The sequence below is a fragment of the Scylla paramamosain genome, chromosome 48, assembly GCF_035594125.1.
Source record: "Scylla paramamosain isolate STU-SP2022 chromosome 48, ASM3559412v1, whole genome shotgun sequence".
Classification (NCBI taxonomy): Eukaryota; Metazoa; Arthropoda; class Malacostraca; order Decapoda; family Portunidae; genus Scylla; species Scylla paramamosain.
Genome location: NC_087198.1, coordinates 4,571,181 through 4,590,130, shown reverse-complemented (window position 1 = coordinate 4,590,130; position 18,950 = coordinate 4,571,181). Strand labels below are relative to the sequence as shown.

The following is an 18,950-nucleotide window of genomic DNA, read 5'->3' as shown; positions in this document are numbered from 1 at the left end:
GTGTGTGTGTGTGTAATAATAATGTTTCTTTCTCTCTCTCTCTCAACGAAAGATAAGAGCGAGAGAAAACAGAAAAACAAAACTGTTGTAAGGAGAGAGAGAGAGAGAGAGAGAGAGAGAGAGAGAGAGAGAGCGTAAACCACCAACACAAAATTAAATTCCTGAGCAGATCTCTCTCTCTCTCTCTCATAATCCATCCCTGCTATACGTAATCACAATGTAATGCCCTATTGTTTGGTTTATTTTCCTAAGTGTTCCCCTCCTCACCCCATTTTTTCTCTTCCCTCATTTTTTCCTTTTGATTTTATTCGTATTTTTTTCCTTTATTTTTCTCATTTTTCTCTTGATTCGCCATTTTTTTTCTTATTCTTTTCTTATTCTCCCGGTATCCATTATTTTTCATTTTTTTTTCTTTTTCCTCTTTCTCCCAATCCTCTCGGTGTGTCTGCTGCTGGTTCGTGATTGGCTGGATTGGGATGGCTTGGTGTATGAGGATTGGTGTGGACGGCTATTATTATTTGCTTGTATTTTGTTTATTTACTTTTTTTTTTTATTGTTTGTGTAAGAGAGAGAGAGAGAGAGAGAGAGAGAGAGAGAGAGAGAGAGAGAGAGAGAGAATTTAGGAAGACCACAAATTTCTCTCTCTCTCTCTTTCACTCAATGTTAAAGCTTCATTATCTTTCTTCACCGTAGTGTTAAAAAATATACGACTATGTTGGTTTGTGTGTTAGCGTTCAGATTAATTTGCTTGATTTAGTCTTCATTTATTTATTTATTTATTTATTTTGTGTTGGTGTATATATATTTTTTTTTCAGTGTTAATTGATGAGATTATTTCTTTATAGTGTGTTTTATTTAGTTAGTTTTTGTTGTAAGTTAATTCAAAGTTGAGCATTTTGACTCACCTTTGACTCACCACACTCAAGTTGTGTCCTGTATTTTTGTGTAAGCCTCATATTTTTGAGTCAAGCATCTAATATATATTCTTCACTTGTACACACACATTGAGCCTCACTACACTCACGCAGGCTGGAAGAAAATTTGGCTTGTCGATTTCGGTTCCATTCCTTGTTGTAGACACTACAAGATTCTAACATTTGTGTGTGTGTGTGTGAAGGAGACAATTGTTGGTGAGGGGCTGTGGAGAGTCACTGTGGGTTTGTAAACATACTGTGGGGGACATACTGTGGAGAGAGAGAGAGAGAGAGAGAGAGAGAGAGAGAGAGAGAGAGAGAGAGAGAGAGAGAGAGAGAGAGAGAGAGGTGTTATTCACTGTTCCTCATCGCAGGAGAAGTATTGTTCATAGTTGTTCATTGCAGGTGAGGGAAGACACAGTATGTTGAGGGAAGGTAGCTGCAGGAGTGAACAGCTGCACCAGTGACAGCAGCAACAGAGCCCCACGACTGCTGCTGCTCCTCTCCTCCCAGCACAGCAGCACACAGGACACCTATCCATCATCTTTAAATCCCAGACACTCGTGCCTTGGTAATCTCACTGCAGCAAACCCTACATTGCTCAGGTCAACTTCCAGCTAGAGTCATAATATCTGGAGTTATTTTTCAAGATAAAGAAGGTTCAAAATATCCCCCCAAAAAAGTTATTTTTAGAGTTGAAAATCCACTCGAATTTTCTGCCTGAAGCTCTCGTTTAAAAATAACTCCAACTGTGTCCTTCAAGTGAACGGGTCTTCAGTTTGTAGTGAGGCTTCCAAGCCGCCCAGACCTGTGAAGGCGAGCAGTCAGTCAGATGATGAGAGTAGACATCAGCAACATAATGAGAGAAACAGTCACAATAATAGAGATAAATGAAGGCACTCAAGTATTGATGATAAAACAAGACAGAATAATGAGAAAAGTAAAATAATGAGAGACAAATAAGGCCAGTCTACAAATAATAGTGAATTTACTGTAGGAAGGGTCTGCTGTACTACTTAATGACCATTCAAGTCTACTTGTTAAAGATATGTTTACATTTTGAATTGTCATTTTCTTGTACTATGATACATTTTTAACTATTTTTTTTACACCTGCCTTATAATTAACATTGAGTCTCACTAATACAACTTGAATATTACTCAGCCGGCAGTCTTTGCCATGGTGGAGTGTGACACTCTAAATCAGTACTGACATTTTATCATTTACATTTTATTACTTTGATTACTCAACAAAATACTGCATTGTTTTTCGTAACCTGCTGACTGGTGAAGGGACAGTGTGTGCTCCTGAACACTTGGTTCTTGCCACGTGCCACAGCACTCTGACAGCTTCCAGTGGTCCTGTCTGAGATAATGCACCACACAACATTAGGAATAGGAATAATTATTTCACTAAAACTTTAATTATCTGCAATAAAAACTTGGAATGAGTTATGCACTTTGTGAATTTAGGAATCTGGAACAATGATTGCAGTTATTTAACTACCTGCACTAAAGAGTTTGTATTAGTTATGGCGGTGTTGACAACAAGTATAAACACTCTGAGAGGCGTGACCTCCGCCGCACTGCTTCATCAGCCTTCAAGTCCCGGCAGTAAAACGGTTCGTGTGAGGAAGACTGTTTCTGGTGCTACAGGTGAAAACTATTACTACTAGTGTGTACATATCTGTGGAAACCAAAGGATGTTTTCAATCGTACCAAACGTTATAGTCATGGAGATATCTCTCTTCCTGCACACAAAACAACTACCAGCACCTAATTATTACACACATACTCCTACACCAGCCTCGGAGACCCCATCTGGTGAGCGGACCACAATTGTCCCCGGGTCAGACTGCTCTTCTGGTAACGACCCTAAATGTCTTGATACCCCTCTCAGTTTTTCTTCATAAACTTCTGCAACATTCGCGTTCAGTCTGTAGAACAGTGCCTCTCCTCTATTAAGCTTCATCATCCTTTCGTCACTGAAACTCAGATGTCTGAGGCAACTGACAGTAGCCCCTTTTCTGTTCCCTCCTACTTTCTCTATCCTCATTTTCGATCCAAAGCTGGATGCTGTGTTCATGTGCGCAATGACTTAACCTGCTTTCCACTATCTTGAATCTTCCGAGTTTTCCACCACCAGGGTACGAAAACAGAGTCACTCTCAAACTAAATTTATCTGTGCTGTATACCTCTCAAATAACTCTTCTGACTATGAAAAATTCTTTGACTACTTAACTTCCAAAGTGGAGCACATTGACTCTCTTCCCTTTTGCAGAGATCTTAATTCTTGGAGACTGACTTCAATGTTCACCACCAACTTTGGCTTTCCTCTCCCTTCACTGACCATCCTGGTGAACTAGCCTTAGACTTTGCTATTCTCCACGACCTAAAGCAATTGGTGCAACACCTTACTCGTATTCCTGACCGTCTTGAAGATAGGCCCAACATTCTTGGACCTTTTCCTGACCTCTAATCCTTCTGCTTATGCTGTCACCCTTTCTTCTCCGTTGGGCTCCTCCGATCACAGTCTCATATCTGTATCTTGTCCTATCGCTCCAATCCCTCCTCAGGATCCCCCAAAAGGAAGGTGCCACTGGCGTTTTGCCTGTACTAGTTGGGGGAACATGGAGGTATTTTGCTGATTTTCCTTGGAAAATGACTACTGCTTCCGTGTCAGAGACCCGTCTTTGTGTGCTGAGCGCATAACAGAGGTGATAGTGTCTGGCATGGAGGCGTACATTCCTCACTCTTTTTCTCGACCTAAACCTTCCAAAGTTAAACTTGGTTTAACATAGCTTGTTCTCGTGCTATACATGATAGAGAGGTGGCCCACCAAAGGTGCTTAAGCCTTCTTCCATCACCGGAATCTAATGCACTTTACATTTCTGCCATGCCAAGTCTGTTCTCCAATTAGCCAAAAAAAAACTCCTTCATTAACAGAAAGTGTCAAAACGTTTCAAGATCTAACTCTCCCTCGTGACTTCTGGCACTTACCCAAAAACATCTATAATAACTTTGCTTCTCCTTTCCCTTCTTTATTTCAACCAGATGGCACCACTGCTATCACATTTATCTCTAAAGCTGAACTCTTCGCTCAAACCTTTGCTAAAAACTCTAACCCTGGACGATTCAAGGTTTGTTCTTCCCTCTCCTCCACTAGCGTAGACATGACAAAGGTGACTGTAAGTACACAATGGACATGACACACTCAGGCAGCTGGTACAGCTTTGGCTATAAATGTTATAGCAATACTCTGCCACTTTGTTGACAAGTGACAATACAACCTCTCGTTCCTCGGACTTTTCTTTTCACGTAACAGCTTCAAACCAAATCCTGAACCAACATGAACCACCTCTGCTATCAAGTAGTCAGCACTGTGAAGGGTTGTACAGTTCCTTACCTCACTAAATAATACTTCTTTCTTATCCAATCTGTCTGTCTATGTGTCTGCTGCCATGGCTTGACCTGCTCTTCTTTCATCTGTAGCTTCCATTCTGTCTGCTGTCTCCCTGCATCCTCTTGTCCACCACACCATCGTCTCTTGTGTGTCTGCTGTCACTGTCTGTCTAGGAAAAAAAAAAGTTTTCTTCGAAATCTTGAACAACTACAACATGAACCACCTGTGGTCTAATCTTTCTCCAGCATTTCTTCTGTCCACTGTCACTGTCTGAACCAGTCACCTAACACACCATCCTTCCTGCCACGGTCATTCCTCTCTGATGCTCTTCTCTTCCTCCCTCTCTCAGCGTGGTGGCAGCACAGGCCTCGGCACTCCCTTGCACCACGGCAGGTGTCAGTGAGGCAGGCAGGTGTTGGTTCACGTCCTGGCAGTGTCACTTCGCTGCTGTATTGTTTTGTGCAGCGGATGATGCTACTACGTTTTTCATCACTTAGTTAGTGTAGAGTTTATTTTTCCTTGACGTTATTTGTGTTGGAAAGACATTTCCATTATATAGTGGTAGATGTTCTAGGAAATAAGGAATTAGCAATACTAATACATGCTTGAACAACACTCACCGGTGTGGAAGGCTTGTCAGGGAGTGGCTGTAGTGGCTTCACTTGAACCACGACCATTTTCTTCTCAACCCTTGGAAAGATAACAATTTATCTGAAATGGAGAGATACAAAGATAGAGAAAAATTTAAGTAACACACTGCAAAGTGTAGCTGACAGTGTACGCGTCGTCATCAAGAAGAGGGGCTCTGCAAAGAAATAGTAAGACGCTCGTGAAGGCTATCATCTTTTCTCAAGGGAAGTGTGTGTCGTGTGTCTTAACATCGTCAGGCGCGCAAACATGTTTTGCATCAAGGGTGTCGTTGTACGATCCGGATATGAATTTTTTTTTTATTTTTTTTATTTTCTACATTTTTTCCCCCATTTTTTATATATGTAACGTTTTGATAAATAAATAAATAGATAAATATATATATATATATATATATATATATATATATATATATATATATATATATATATATATATATATATATATATATATATATATATATATATATATATATATATATATATATATGTATATATCCCCTTATGTAATGAGGTCTTCTGTTATGAAATTTCACGGTTTCGCCCGCTGCGAGACATGACTTTTTTTTTTTTTTCTTTCTGGCGTACCCGTTCTTCCTCAGTCTCCTATGAATATCTACGCTTCTTTTGCTGCGTACAACATTAGAGAGTACGTAATTTTAGGTCTAACTATTTTTTTCAAATTTATATACGAAAAATAAGATAAATATTTTTCCGTAAATCTAGGAAATAGTCAATGTGTCTGCATTAGATATCTTTTGCATTAATATTTTATTTATTTCAAACAGTTAAACACTGGTTTTGATCTAAAAGTCGAAATATAACAAAAATTGTTTTCACCCGCCTTCCCCCCTCCCCCCCGGGTAATTAAGGGTGAAATCATGAATTACTTTAGGCCTATGTACAAAAGCAATCGTAGTAACTAAATTAATCTATATCTGTTTTTCAACATATTGTGATGTATATATCATGTGAATTTCAAGTCCTTAGCTGCAATAGGTGTATTATAGTCACCCCTTAAACTTTGACATAACTTAAAATGGCGGATTTTGGCATATAAAAATGATCTCCGTTGTTATTGGTGTTACACACAGATGGGCCATTGCGGCTTATCAAGCTGTGAGAGGCGAACAAAGTCTGCTGTCGTCATTTTTGTTTGTAACTGATTTTGATTTTTGACAAATTTTTGAAAGTAAATATTTGACACTCAGTTTTTTTTTTTTACTTTTTCATCGAAAAAAAAAAATCTTACCGTACAAAAAAAAAAAAAGATAGCAGACATTCTTCTTGCAACCTTCCTGATCAAAATATTTTTTAAATGAATTGGTCAGTAAATGAGGGAGGAGAGGCGAGTTGAACACAGGCAATTTAATATGGGACTAGCGATCCTTCAACCCCCTCAAGTGGATGAATAAAGGTGATTAGTTACTTTGATGTGTAAAGACTAATTTGTAAAGATGAGAATAAATGAGAATAAATTATTTCTATGACCTTGTGTCCAGCCAATTTGTAGGTTTAAGGTGAAACCACGAGGTGAGGTGACATTAGTATTGTCAAGTGTCTTTGTAAGGTACTCACACCAAAGTTTTCATTTGCTTCAATCAATCAAAATCTGGTGATAAAAACAAGGCACTGCATCCTGTGCACTCTACCCTGTGCACGCCTTCCTTTCACTCTGGAATGCACACCTTTATATATTGTGCTGCATTCATACTCACATATTTCAATACAAATAAATAAAATTAATAACAATCACAACAAAAAACAAAAAGTGACCAATAAAAAAATAAAATAAAACAACAAACACAGGTGTGAAGAACTCTTCTCCGTTAACCTCCAAGATAACATCAGAACTGGTCTTCAGGAAAAAAAATAAATAAATAAAGATAAACACTATCACTCTCACGTAGAGGACAGCGTTACACCTCAAAAAAAAAAATAAAAAAAATAGCAACAGACCGAGGAGGGTTCCTATGTACAGCAAGTGATCCCTAAACAAACTAGCTAGCTAACCACAACCAAGGACCCCGGAAGTGCTTATCTGGGTTCTTGTGGCTGGATGGTGTCCGGGTAGCAGTCTGGGGCAGGTGAGGTGGATGGCTGAGTGTAGGCGACCACGTGGCTATGTCTGGTGTCCTCCACGACCTTGTGGAGCTGTATGGGGTCACCTCGCCACTTCCGGGATGACCTGGGATAGTTATCTCGTCACCTACAACCCACTTCTGGTTCTTCATCACCATTGTTAGAGGTAGTTCATGGGTCACCTGCAATAGTAGTAGTAGTAGTAGTAGTAGTAGTAGTAGTAGCAGTAAAAGTAGTAGTAGTACTGGTGGTAGTGGTGGTAGTAGTAGTAGTAGCAGTGGTAGTGGTAGTAGTAGTGGTGGTGGTGGTGGTGGTGGTGGTGGTTGTTGTTGTTGTGGTGGTGGTGGTGGTGGCGGTGGTTGTGGTGGTGTTGGTGGTGTTGGTTGTGGTGGTGGTAGTAGTAGTGGTAGTGGTGATGGTGGTAGTAGCAGTGGTAGTGGTAGTAGTGGTGGTGGTGGCGGTGGTAGTAGTGGTGACGGTGGTAGTAGTAGTGGTGGTGGTGGTGGTAGTGTCGGTGGTAGTAGTAGAGGCGGTGGTAGTAGTGGTGGTTGTGGCGGTGGTAGTAGTGGTGGTGGTGGTATTCGTGGTGGTGGTGGTGGTGGTAGTAGTAGTAGTAGTAGTAGTGGTGGTGGTGGTGGTGGTGGTGATAGTATTAGTAGTAGTAGTAGTAGTAGTGGTGGTGATGGTGGTGGTGGTGGTGGTGGTGGTGGTAGTAGATGTGTTAGTAGTAGTAGTAGTAGTAGTAGTAGTAGTAGTAGTAGTAGTAGTTGTTGTAGTAGTAGTAGTAGTAGTAGAAGTAGTAGTACGAGTAGTACTAGTAGTAGTACGATTAGTAGTAGTAGTAGTACGATTAGTAGTAGTAGTACGAGTAGTAGTAGTAGTAGTAGTAGTAGTAGTAGTAGTAGTAGTAGTAGTAGATTAAACAAAATAGTAAAAAAAAGAAACCAACAGACAAACCGAGAGAGAGAGGAGGAGGGAGGGGGGCTATTGTAGCCCCCCCTCCCTCTCTCTCTCTCTCTCTCTCTCTCTCTCTCTCTCTCTCTCTCTCTCTCTCTCTGGGAGGTAAGAGAACACCATTTTCTTGTTGGATTGCAAGGTCACTCTAGAAGAGCGGGAAAAAGATGCAGAGGGCGCTGTCAAATCTTTAGTGTGAATGAAGGACGGACAAGTGCAGCTTGAGAAGGTAGGAGAGTGAAGAGTGTATGTGATCAGTGTGATGGGAAGGTACATGTATGCCTCCCATGTTCTGAAAGAAAGCACTCTCTCCATCAATAGCGACCTTCACACATTTGCTGCAATCATTTCTTGAGTCACTGTTTTCACTACACAAGGAATGAAGAAGCTGTTTATATGAATGTTGAAGGATAAAGCCTTTTCTTTGTGCAGCTGCAAACAGGACACAGGCTTTCATTTGTTACAGGAAAAGTTCTCCTTTGTGCAAGAAATGATAGTAATGATTTCAATAAGAGTAGGTAAAAATGTTATGTTGTTTTGCAATCACAGATTTGCTTTGTAATAAAACAATATATAGATGTAGGATACTACATCTATTTGTTGAGCCGTGACTGAGACAAGTTTTATTATTAACATTTAGAGTTCCACCTTTGTATTTTGACCAGTTACAATGTCACTTCACAAAAGATACTTTCATTATTTTACCATTATTATATTTGCCTCATTAAAAATTATGATAATTAATAATCAACATTTGTTTAAAAGATTTGCGTTTCATTTTTGCCCGTTATTTAATGGAATTCATTGTTAAAAAAAAAAAAAGGAAGAAAAGTGATAAATGTTGGGCCAGTGGTACACACGGCAACTTTGAATAGTCTGAAATGTAACGGCGGTGGTGCCTGTGGCGCCTGACGTGTTAAATATTGACTGATTTTACTTAATATAACACCATTTTTTTTTTATATAACTCTCTCCACCGTAGTCTTTCTAACGTCCAAAACCGTCACCTACCCACTCCCCTCTCACTCTCTCACTCCCTCCCAATGTCCCTAGAAGTTACAACCTTCAATTCTCTCCACCCTAATCTTTCTCCAGTTCAAATCCGTCACCTACCTACTCCCCTCTCACTCTCACTCTCACCTTGGCCTCGTACAGGTCGTCCACTTAGGGCGTAATGTTCTTGAGTTGTTCTTCACAGTCCTCTCAAGTTCTCTCAGTGAGTCTTTGAGTTTTGCTTCATATTCTACTTGTAACTTCCTATCAAGCTCACCTATCTCCAGGTGTTTGCGCTTCTTCGTTTCTGTCACCTACTGCTCATAAATTGCAGTGGTAGGAGTAGTAGTAGTAGTGGTAGTAGTGGTAGAGGGTGGGTGCAGCATAATTGCTAGCTCACAAAAACACAAAATTATCTCATCGTTTCATTACACTTTCTTATTCGTTTTTGTTTCAGCGGTGCATTTTTACCGCAGATTTTCTTTTCATCTGTATTTTCTTGCTTTTCTCTCACTTTCCATTTGTTTTGTTTAACTTGCTTTCTCCTTCGTCTTACTCTGGCCACCATTCTCTCTCTTTCTCTCTCTCTCTCTCTCTCTCTCTCTCTCTCTCTCTCTCTCTCTCTCTCTCTCTCTCTCTCTCTCTCTCTCTCTCTCTCTCTCAGTAGAGAAAGGTAAAGGGATTTTTTATTTATTTATTTTTTTTGTTAATATGTCAGGGTACATGGTCTCAGTTTGGCAATGGAATGAATGGAGCAAGTTTTGATGACAACTTGATGTGAAGGAAAATTGTGTTTACTTATATATATATATATATATATATATATATATATATATATATATATATATATATATATATATATATATATATATATATATATATATATATATATATATATATATATATATATATATATAAAGTAAGCACAATTTTTGTCCACGTGAAAAATAAAATAAATGATAAACGACCCATTACAAAGCCTCATTACTTAAACTCAGAAATCACAATGGACAGAAATGGTCTTTACGACGCCAGTACTTCACTCAAGTATTAAACACCAGTGATGCATCACTTTTCTCTCGCTTTCTTTTCTACACTACCAGCGTGACGCCCTCCACGCCCCTGCCACCCACGCCAACCACTTCACAAACATTAGAAAAACTGACTCAGAACACAACTGCACTCGTCTGCAGAGAGAGAGAGAGAGAGAGAGAGAGAGAGAGAGAGAGAGAGAGAGAGAGAGAGAGAGAGAGAGAGAGAGAGAGAGAGAGAGAGAGAGAGAGAGGGGGATGTAGGGGAAAAGAACCATATGGGAAGGGATGAGGGAGGAATGGGGGTGAAAGTAGATGAGATGGTTGAGGGTGAGTGAATATCAGAGAGACAGGAGTGAGGAAGGAGAGGAAGAGTGAATGATGGAAGCATAAGAATAAAAGGATGAATGAGGGATGAGAGAGAGACTTGAGGAAACAATGGGAGTGAGTCAGGATGAATGGTTGAGAGAGGGAGGGAAGCAGTACGTGAAGGATGAGGCTGAGAGGATAGCCGGCTAAATCCAGAGACAGAGAGAGAGAGAGAGAGAGAGAGAGAGAGAGAGAGAGAGAGAGATGGGGGGGGTGATGAATTGAGGGCAGGGAAAGAACGGGGGAGCGAAGGGTCAGCGAGAGATGTGCGCTTGGGATAGTGAAGGTGGTGGTAACAGGCAGCCCTCACAGCCCCTGCCACCACCACCACCACCAACCACCACCTTTCATCACCAATTGTTACCTTCAAGCTGCCATCGCATACGTCCTGCCTTCATTCCTTATTACGTTACAGGTATGACACCTGAATACTACTAATGGCGCCACCACCACCACCACCACCACACCTGTCCATAAAACCAATATTTCCCTTTCATGTATTTTGTCTACGTAATGAAACGGCGGAGGGAAGCATCACGTAGACAGACAGACACAGATTGCTCTCTCCACCAGTCCTCCATCAACTGACTGACTGACTGACTGACTGACTGTGTGACTGAAAGACGGACAGACAGACAGATTGCTCTCTCCACCAGTCATCCATCAACAGACTGACTGACTGACTGTGTGATTGAAAGACGGACAGACAGACACATATTGGTCTCTCCACCATTCCTCCATCAACTGACTCACTGACTGACTGTATGATTGAAAGACGGACAGACAGACAGACTGCTCTCTCCAGAAGTCATCCAACAACAGATTGACTGATTGATTGAAAGACGGACAGACAGACACATATTGGTCTCTCCACCATTCCTTCATCAACAGACTGACTGACTGACTGAAAGACGGACAGACAGACAGGTGGTGTACTCATATTTATCTGCTCAGCTTCTCAACTTACTTAACTACAGCCTCAGTCATATAACTTTCATCATCAGAGCCAGGAAATTTAAAATACTGCTTCATTTGCTGTCAATCTCTCTCTCTCTCTCTCTCTCTCTCTCTCTCTCTCTCTCTCTCTCTCTCTCTCTCTCTCTCTCTCACTGACGTCACATCACACAGGTCATTATATTGATGAAATTGTTTAAATATGCACACATTTCCTAATAGAATTAATTTTCTATTGTAAGTTTACATAAATAGTCCAATAATAGTATACAAAAACCACAGATTACTACCTTTCATTACGTGTGGAGCTTCAATCTCAAATAAAAACCATTATACATTGACTCAAATAAGGCAACACTCACCTGGGACACGAGGAGCAGGGGAGGACAGGCAGGAAAAAGCGGGGAGAGGGTGGCGGGCAGGTTAGGAAGGGAGCGGGGAGGAAGGGAAGGGGAGAGAAGGCCTGAAACAGAGAGGTGAAACAAGCGAACGAGTGACTGCAATTTGCTGATTATAGGAGTACACACACACACACACACACACACTCTCTCTCTCTCTCTCTCTCTCTCTCTCTCATCCCTGATAATCGTATCACCGCCACCACCACCACTTCCACTCCGTCCGATAAACACCTTTTTACACCACCACCACCACCGCTTAGCCCGCTCCGACTACGACCACCGCCACCTATCACCTCCACCACCACCACCATCGCAATCCTCAACCACACCCAACAACCACAACACCGTTGCGTCCGCTGCACCCACCACTGTCACACAACCACCACCATCCCCAACAACCACAACCACCTTTAACATAAGCCAGTCACGTTCACCATCACTACCAACACCCTCTACAACCATTCCAACCATACCAAACACCACCACAACCACCACCTCAACCCAGTCACGTCCGCCATAGCCACCTCCACCTCCCCCTTCCACCATCCTACTCTCCACATCTCTCTTCCACTATCCACTCCTCCCTATCCACCACCAGGCCATACTCACATCCACCTCTCCCTCCACACCGCTGTCCACCACAGCATGGCCACCAGGGACAGACAAAACACTGCTTCACCGCCGTAACACAACCGGGGACTCGTCACGTCAGCGGGCGCAGGGCGAATGGCTGAAGAGACGGCGAGGAGAGAGTATCACGTGACTTGAATACTTGGCGCTGATTGGTGAAGGCTGTGCTGAGGTAATTGTCACTAAGAACGGAGCCACTCTCGCAATACTACTTGTAATGATACAAAATAATAGAATCACGGTTATTATTACCAGTAGAAGACACTTACCAATACTCTGTGAGGCAAGAAGTAACGACAAATGAAGGATGCGTGAGCTTTACGAAGAATACGAAAGAAAACGGAAAAATAGAACGCTCTGATTGACAGACGGGAAGCAGACCACCACCACAGCTCTCGTATTTATTGAGGCTTATATAGACTTGAAATAGCGACTTGAGACTAATGAAATAACGTAATACATGTAGTGCGGGTGTTTTCATCAATGACAGACAGACTAATGTTACGAGATAAAGGAAAAAAAAAAGATACATTGCAGTCACTGGGGGAATGTAGCAAGGCAGTCTCAGATATCATGAATGCACTTGTTTTTCATGAAGCAAGGTTATGTGCCTGTATTCTGAAAGGCTTTGCTCTCTCACCAGACTATTTTCAAAGGCCACAGAAATAATTACCCGGTTTTTCAAGACTGGTTCTCCCGTTGATGCTGTAGAGACCTTACCAGTCTGTAACTAGAACCATAGAAACACTCTTAAAACTCGTGTAATTTCATTTACAGCCTATTGAAAGTAGTCAGGGTGCGGGCAGAAATGTTTCACGATACGGTGTATCGTGAAACATTTCTTTTGGCACTTTTGTTAGAAATACAGGCAGGGAATCTGCTTCATTAATTAGGGAGCCGTCTTTACACACACACACACACACACACACTGTGTGTTACGTGTTCACTGTCAATCTATTCACTTCTACTAACAGTTTCCGAGCTCCAAGCAATCAGCAGCTATTACTAAAAAGAATAAAGTAAATAAAGAACTGTAGGGGAGGAGTCACTGTACACAAATGAGCGCCTATAAAGTAGCAGATGATAAAAAGAAAAATGATCCGACAGTGAAAGGATTAAGCATTTAGGAGGCGCAGGTGCGAGGCGTTTACTATATATAACACCTCGACTTTCCCATGACTCGGTAACAAAGAGGAGCAGTCAGGCGGGTGGGCTGAAGGCGGCCACAGCCACAGCTGACCACCTCGCCGCAGCCTCCGCCTCATTCCAGGTTAGACGAGTGTTGTCTGTCGCACTGTGTATCTTTTCGTGGTGACGTCACGGGCGGCGGCGCAACAAGGGGATGATTCCCCGGCAGGTATTGGCCGCTATCGAGTTTTCACGGAGCTGCAACAAAAACGATAGCCAGAGCCGTGAGATTTTCGATTTTTGCAGCCTGAAGTGAACTTGTGGCGGGATGGGAAACGTTTCACTCTAATGCACCTTTATTTTATATAAGTTTTTTTTTTTCCACATGCATGTTTATTCTACCGACTTGTCACACGCATGTTTACAATACTAACCCTCACTCTTGTTAAACGCCAAACTCTCCACTGAGCCGCTGCGTGGAGTGAAGACACCAACACTTGCCAGCAGCACTCTCATCACTCCTTTGGCTGCAGCCCTAATAGCAATCCTGGCCTGACCTGCCGTTCCTAGGTGTGTGTACGTGTGTTAATTAACGCCTATTTTTGACATATTACACTAACTAATCATAATTAACAATACAGATTATATAATCTAGGTTAAAATCATAATTATATCGAATATAATTACAACCGATTCATGATTTCTGAGGTGGTCCATCGATTCCCAGAAACAGCCTCGCGACCATGGGCTTGGGAGCTAATCATCTCTGTGGCCTTTGAAAATGATGGTGGTGAAAGAGAAGAGGGTTTATGAATATGGTTCTTGAAGGATGTACCGTGCTTCATTTCCCGAGGCAAGAAAGGCTGACGGGGAGCACAGGAGTGAGGGGAGAGAGGGAAAGTTCCATTGTCTGTGGGTTTATCCTGCGAGGTCTAATTTCAGCTCCTCTCAGGATCATCTTATCACTGGTGGTATTTGTGGGTGGACGCACGCAGCCTTCACATGGCCACGATAGGTAAGGCTGGCTGGCGACTGCACGGCTGCTTACAAAATTCCACGCGAGTAAATGATTCCCCACGAATATCTCACCCATGCAAAAAAAAGAAAGAAAGAAATGAATGAACGAATAATTAAGTAGAATAAAATACAAATATAAAAGAAAAGTACAGCGAAATTATTTCTGGACGACATCTTAAACGCGGAGTCATAGTGGTGAAATTTAGCCTGGGGGAACTCATGACGTAGGTATGAATGAATGTATGTCTGAATCCTGTACTCTTATAGGCTTCGTCATCTCATCAGGACTCTTAACCCTTCCACTGCGACACGAAGCAATTACCACCACCAAAAGTAGTGCCTGAAATCTTTATAAGCATCTACAAGAAGGGGATTAAAAAGAATAGATTTTGCAATTTGTACACAGTTTAAAGATTGGAGATGGCTGCAGAACAAGTAGAAATGTCTCAGAGTGATTAGTAATTGAGGAAAGGTGTACCAGATAGCAGTTAAAGGGTTAAAGGCTTCGATCTCTCACTAAGATGGCTAGTTAGGCTCGTGTACGTATTTTCTCACTCCTTGATAAAACTATCACCAGAATGATGACAATACCATTTTAAACTCCAATAACTTCACTAGAGACTGTTAAAATAAGCAGAAATAAAACATCACAACGATTATAAATGCGAATCTAGTATGTCTGTGCAGTAAACCTGACTATCTTTAGCCTCCGCCATGAGAGAGAGAGAGAGAGAGAGAGAGAGAGAGAGAGAGAGAGAGAGAGAGAGAGAGAGAGAGAGAGAGAGAGAGAGAGAGAGAGAGAGGTTCATAATTGGTTGACTTTATATATATATATATATATATATATATATATATATATATATATATATATATATATATATATATATATATATATATATATATATATATATATATATATATATATATATATATATATTAAGGACGTGGAGTAATTATATAATGGAAGGGAATGATCTCTAACAATTTCCAGAGGATGACCGATAAGAATGCACCTGTGCTTCTGAAAGTATTGGTTTTCATATTAATATAGAACATTATTAGTATTTTTTTCATTGAGATGTACTTTACTATAACACTGATATTTTTTTACTATTGTTAATATATTCTGTAATTATTGTGTGTGTCAATTGTTTCTTATAAGGTGTATATGCCTCCGGATGAAAAAAAAGTCAATATTGTCATTACTTTTGTTTTTCATCATCTTACTCTTATTATTATTATTATTATTATTACTATTATTATTATTATTATTATTATTATTATTATTATTATCATTATTATTATTATAATTATTTTTATTATTATGTTTACGAGACTGTTCGTTTACAGCAGGGCCTAAGAGTGTGTGATTCGGCCTGGTATATAGTCAGATAAATTAAATATAGCCAGACTATTACTATTATTATTATCATTGCTACTACTACTACTACTACTAGTAGTAGTAGTACTACTACTACTACTTCCAGCATTGTTTGTCGTAGCGTGTACTTCCTTCCTCATCATTAGAGACACCTACGGAACAACAGGAAGACAGCCAAGGAAGACCCGAGTGTTGAGCCAAACGCGATCAAGCGAAGGGGAAAGAAGAGCAAGACGTGTGTGTTTATTAATGCCACTTGTCAATATTCGCTGCTTCATGGTCTGCTGCCACTCTTCCCTCTCATCTCATCTCATACGGGACTCTCCAAGGATATTAGCACTTTCCTGCTCCAAGATGATAATTTGACACTTGTGCTCAGTGTTAATCCGTATCTCTCTCTCTCTCTCTCTCTCTCTCTCTCTCTCTCTCTCTCTCTCTCTCTCTCTCTCTCTCTCTCTCTCTCTCTCTCTCTCTCTCTCTCTCTCTCTCTCTCTCTCTCTCTCTCTCTCTCTCTCTCTCTCTCTCTCTCTCTCTCTCTCTCTCTCTCTCTCTCTCTCTCTCTCTCTCTCTCTCTCTCTCTCTCTCTCTCTCTCTCTCTCTCTCTCTCTCTCTCTCTCTCTCTCTCTCTCTCTCACTGCGATACACTTAAAGAGGGAGTTGGTTGTGTTTAGCCATAAAGCATATCAATGTACTTTATCCTTTGATTTTTTTTTTTTTTAGTATATCGGTATAAATATAATACAGGTCTTCAGATAGTGTGCTTCATCTTTATTTTTTTAATGTGTATTTTCTTCGGTGCGTTTACTTTTTATTTATTTTTCAGTCTAAGATTGTGAATGATTGAACAGTATCGAACAAAGGCGTCTGTGTTGAGTCTTGTTATGGTACAGTGCTAAACCCTTCCCAGTCTTTCCCGTTGTTTCTCCTCGATTCTCCTTCATTCATCTTCTCTCCCTTCCTCTTGTTCTCCTGTAGGGCTCCTTGTGATTAGCTATCGAGCGGTGACGCACACTACAAAATTTGCTACCTTTTTTTCTGTCCTTGGCCATCATTGTCTACCCCCATCACCGCCACTACCGCCACCACCACAACCACCACCACCAACACCTACTCTGTCAAAGTAAATGCCAATTCATCAGTTTGCTAGACCTGTTTGCATTACTGCATCCGCTACCCAACCCACCCCCCCAAAAAAAAAAGCAACACCGCCTCTGAAGCCTTAGTATATTACATTATCATTATCACTATCATCATCATCAGCAGCAGCAGCAGCAATAACAGCAACGACAACATGTGCAGATACAATACAATACGTAGGCAACTAGTGTTGCTTAAAAAAAAAAAAAAAATCCTACACCTATATTCTCCCCACCGTCACTCTCCACGCCTTTCTCCGTCAACACAGAACACTGTCCGTACACTTGTATATCTGAAAGCCCTTTGGATTCATATTTGCATTTTTTTTTTCTTTTTTTACATTATAATGGTGCGTCCTGAGGCGTGGTGGCGTGAAGGGCGGCGGCGGCACTAGGTAATTTCACGGTAGGTATTGGCTGTTATCCAGTTTGCACTGAGCGTCCCTGGCTGGTGGTTTGTTTTCGATGTAACTGTTTGCCTTTGCTAGTGTTTCAGCCTGAAGTGAACCAGTGATGTGATGAAAACCTTCCACTCTTTAACTAACGCTGCTTTCATTCTTCTATACTTTCTTTATACGTGTCTTTATTTTATCAACTTTCAGAACTCTCTCCATGGAGTGAAGATATAGATAGATAGATAGATAGATTTATTGACTACACAATCATATTACAGCAAACAAAACTAAAACAAAAACTAAAATACAAAAAAATATCCACAGCAGTAGTCCATTAATAATTGTAGTCCACAATATTCTAAATCATTAAATAAATATTCTTGCAATGCAGCAAAAGAACTCCCAAAATACAAAATAAAAAAAATTTTTCTCTACCCAAAAATAGACATTACCAGATATCATACAAATTATTCGCATTCATTTAAATTTCCTTATTTATATACTTTAAGTACATCGAAAATTACATTACACATCTCGCTAGTTGTACATTTTGTAAATACATCTTCCATTGTTTCGTATCTATAGTTATTCCTTAGATGTTGGGTGAGAGTACAGTTCTCCAGTACGTGTCTCTCCGTCTGTATCTCACCACAACTGCACAGCCGCTCCTCCAGCGGTAAGCGGCCACGTCCTCGCCTATTCCATCGCCCTGTTTCTATAGCTAGAGTGTGGCCAGATAATCGAAACCTTGTAAAATCCAGTCTATGAAACTCATTTAAGATTTGCCTCTTAGTGTAAATCTCGTGTGTGGATAATGTGGGATTTATGTCTTTATACACTATACATCTTGATGTACCTGAATCTCTGATGCAACACTTCGCTTTCTCCAATAACACAGACATGTCAGGTACTTCCCCTCTTATCGTTTCTTTCACGCACTTGCCCATATTCGTGTTCTCGTTTATTACTTTTCTCATTGCAAAAGATAGTGGATCATCATTCATACTGGACCTCTCATCCCACATTTTCTTTAAAAACTTATGTTGTCTATATTTCACAAGGTCAGGAAGCGATGGATAACCCGACTCGACATAACACACCACGTTAGGAGTAGTTTTTCTCACCCCTAACAGTTGTTTCAGTGCCCAGTTATAAAGCTTAACTACAGGTTTAACGTCAGCATCAATCCAGGACTCACAACCATACACTAGTGACAACAGGAGGGCAGCGTCAAACACACGTCGCTTTACTATAAAGGGGATATCATTATTCTTCTTTAAAAACGATATAAACTTTAACACATGACATAATTTGTTCTTTGCATGTACCTTGACGGCAGAAGACACAGAACCGTCACACGTAAATGGTGAACCCAAATACTTATAACTATCACAGTGTTCCACTTTCATACTCGTACCACCTACACTAAACGGCTCCTTGTCTCCTAGCCCACCATTGATGACAAAAAATTTCGTCTTTGCACTGTTTATCCTCATACCATACTCTTTACAATATT

General features: G+C 40.7%; 1 long non-coding RNA gene across 5 annotated transcripts; it reads right to left on the bottom strand.

Annotated features, from left to right (window-relative positions):
- Positions 1–566: 566 nt before the first annotated feature.
- Positions 567–12,496, bottom strand: LOC135095331 (uncharacterized). Of its 5 annotated transcripts, XR_010264287.1 has the most exons (6): positions 12,357–12,473; positions 11,709–11,809; positions 4,937–7,227; positions 4,320–4,485; positions 2,191–2,279; positions 567–1,722 (listed from the first exon to the last, which is right to left on the bottom strand). It is a non-coding gene; the product is annotated as an uncharacterized LOC135095331 (long non-coding RNA). The 5 variants fall into 5 exon arrangements; XR_010264289.1 differs by lacking the exon at positions 11,709–11,809 and having other exon boundaries at positions 12,357–12,496; XR_010264286.1 differs by lacking the exon at positions 12,357–12,473 and having other exon boundaries at positions 11,709–12,350.
- Between the last annotated feature and the right edge of the window lie 6,454 nt (positions 12,497–18,950).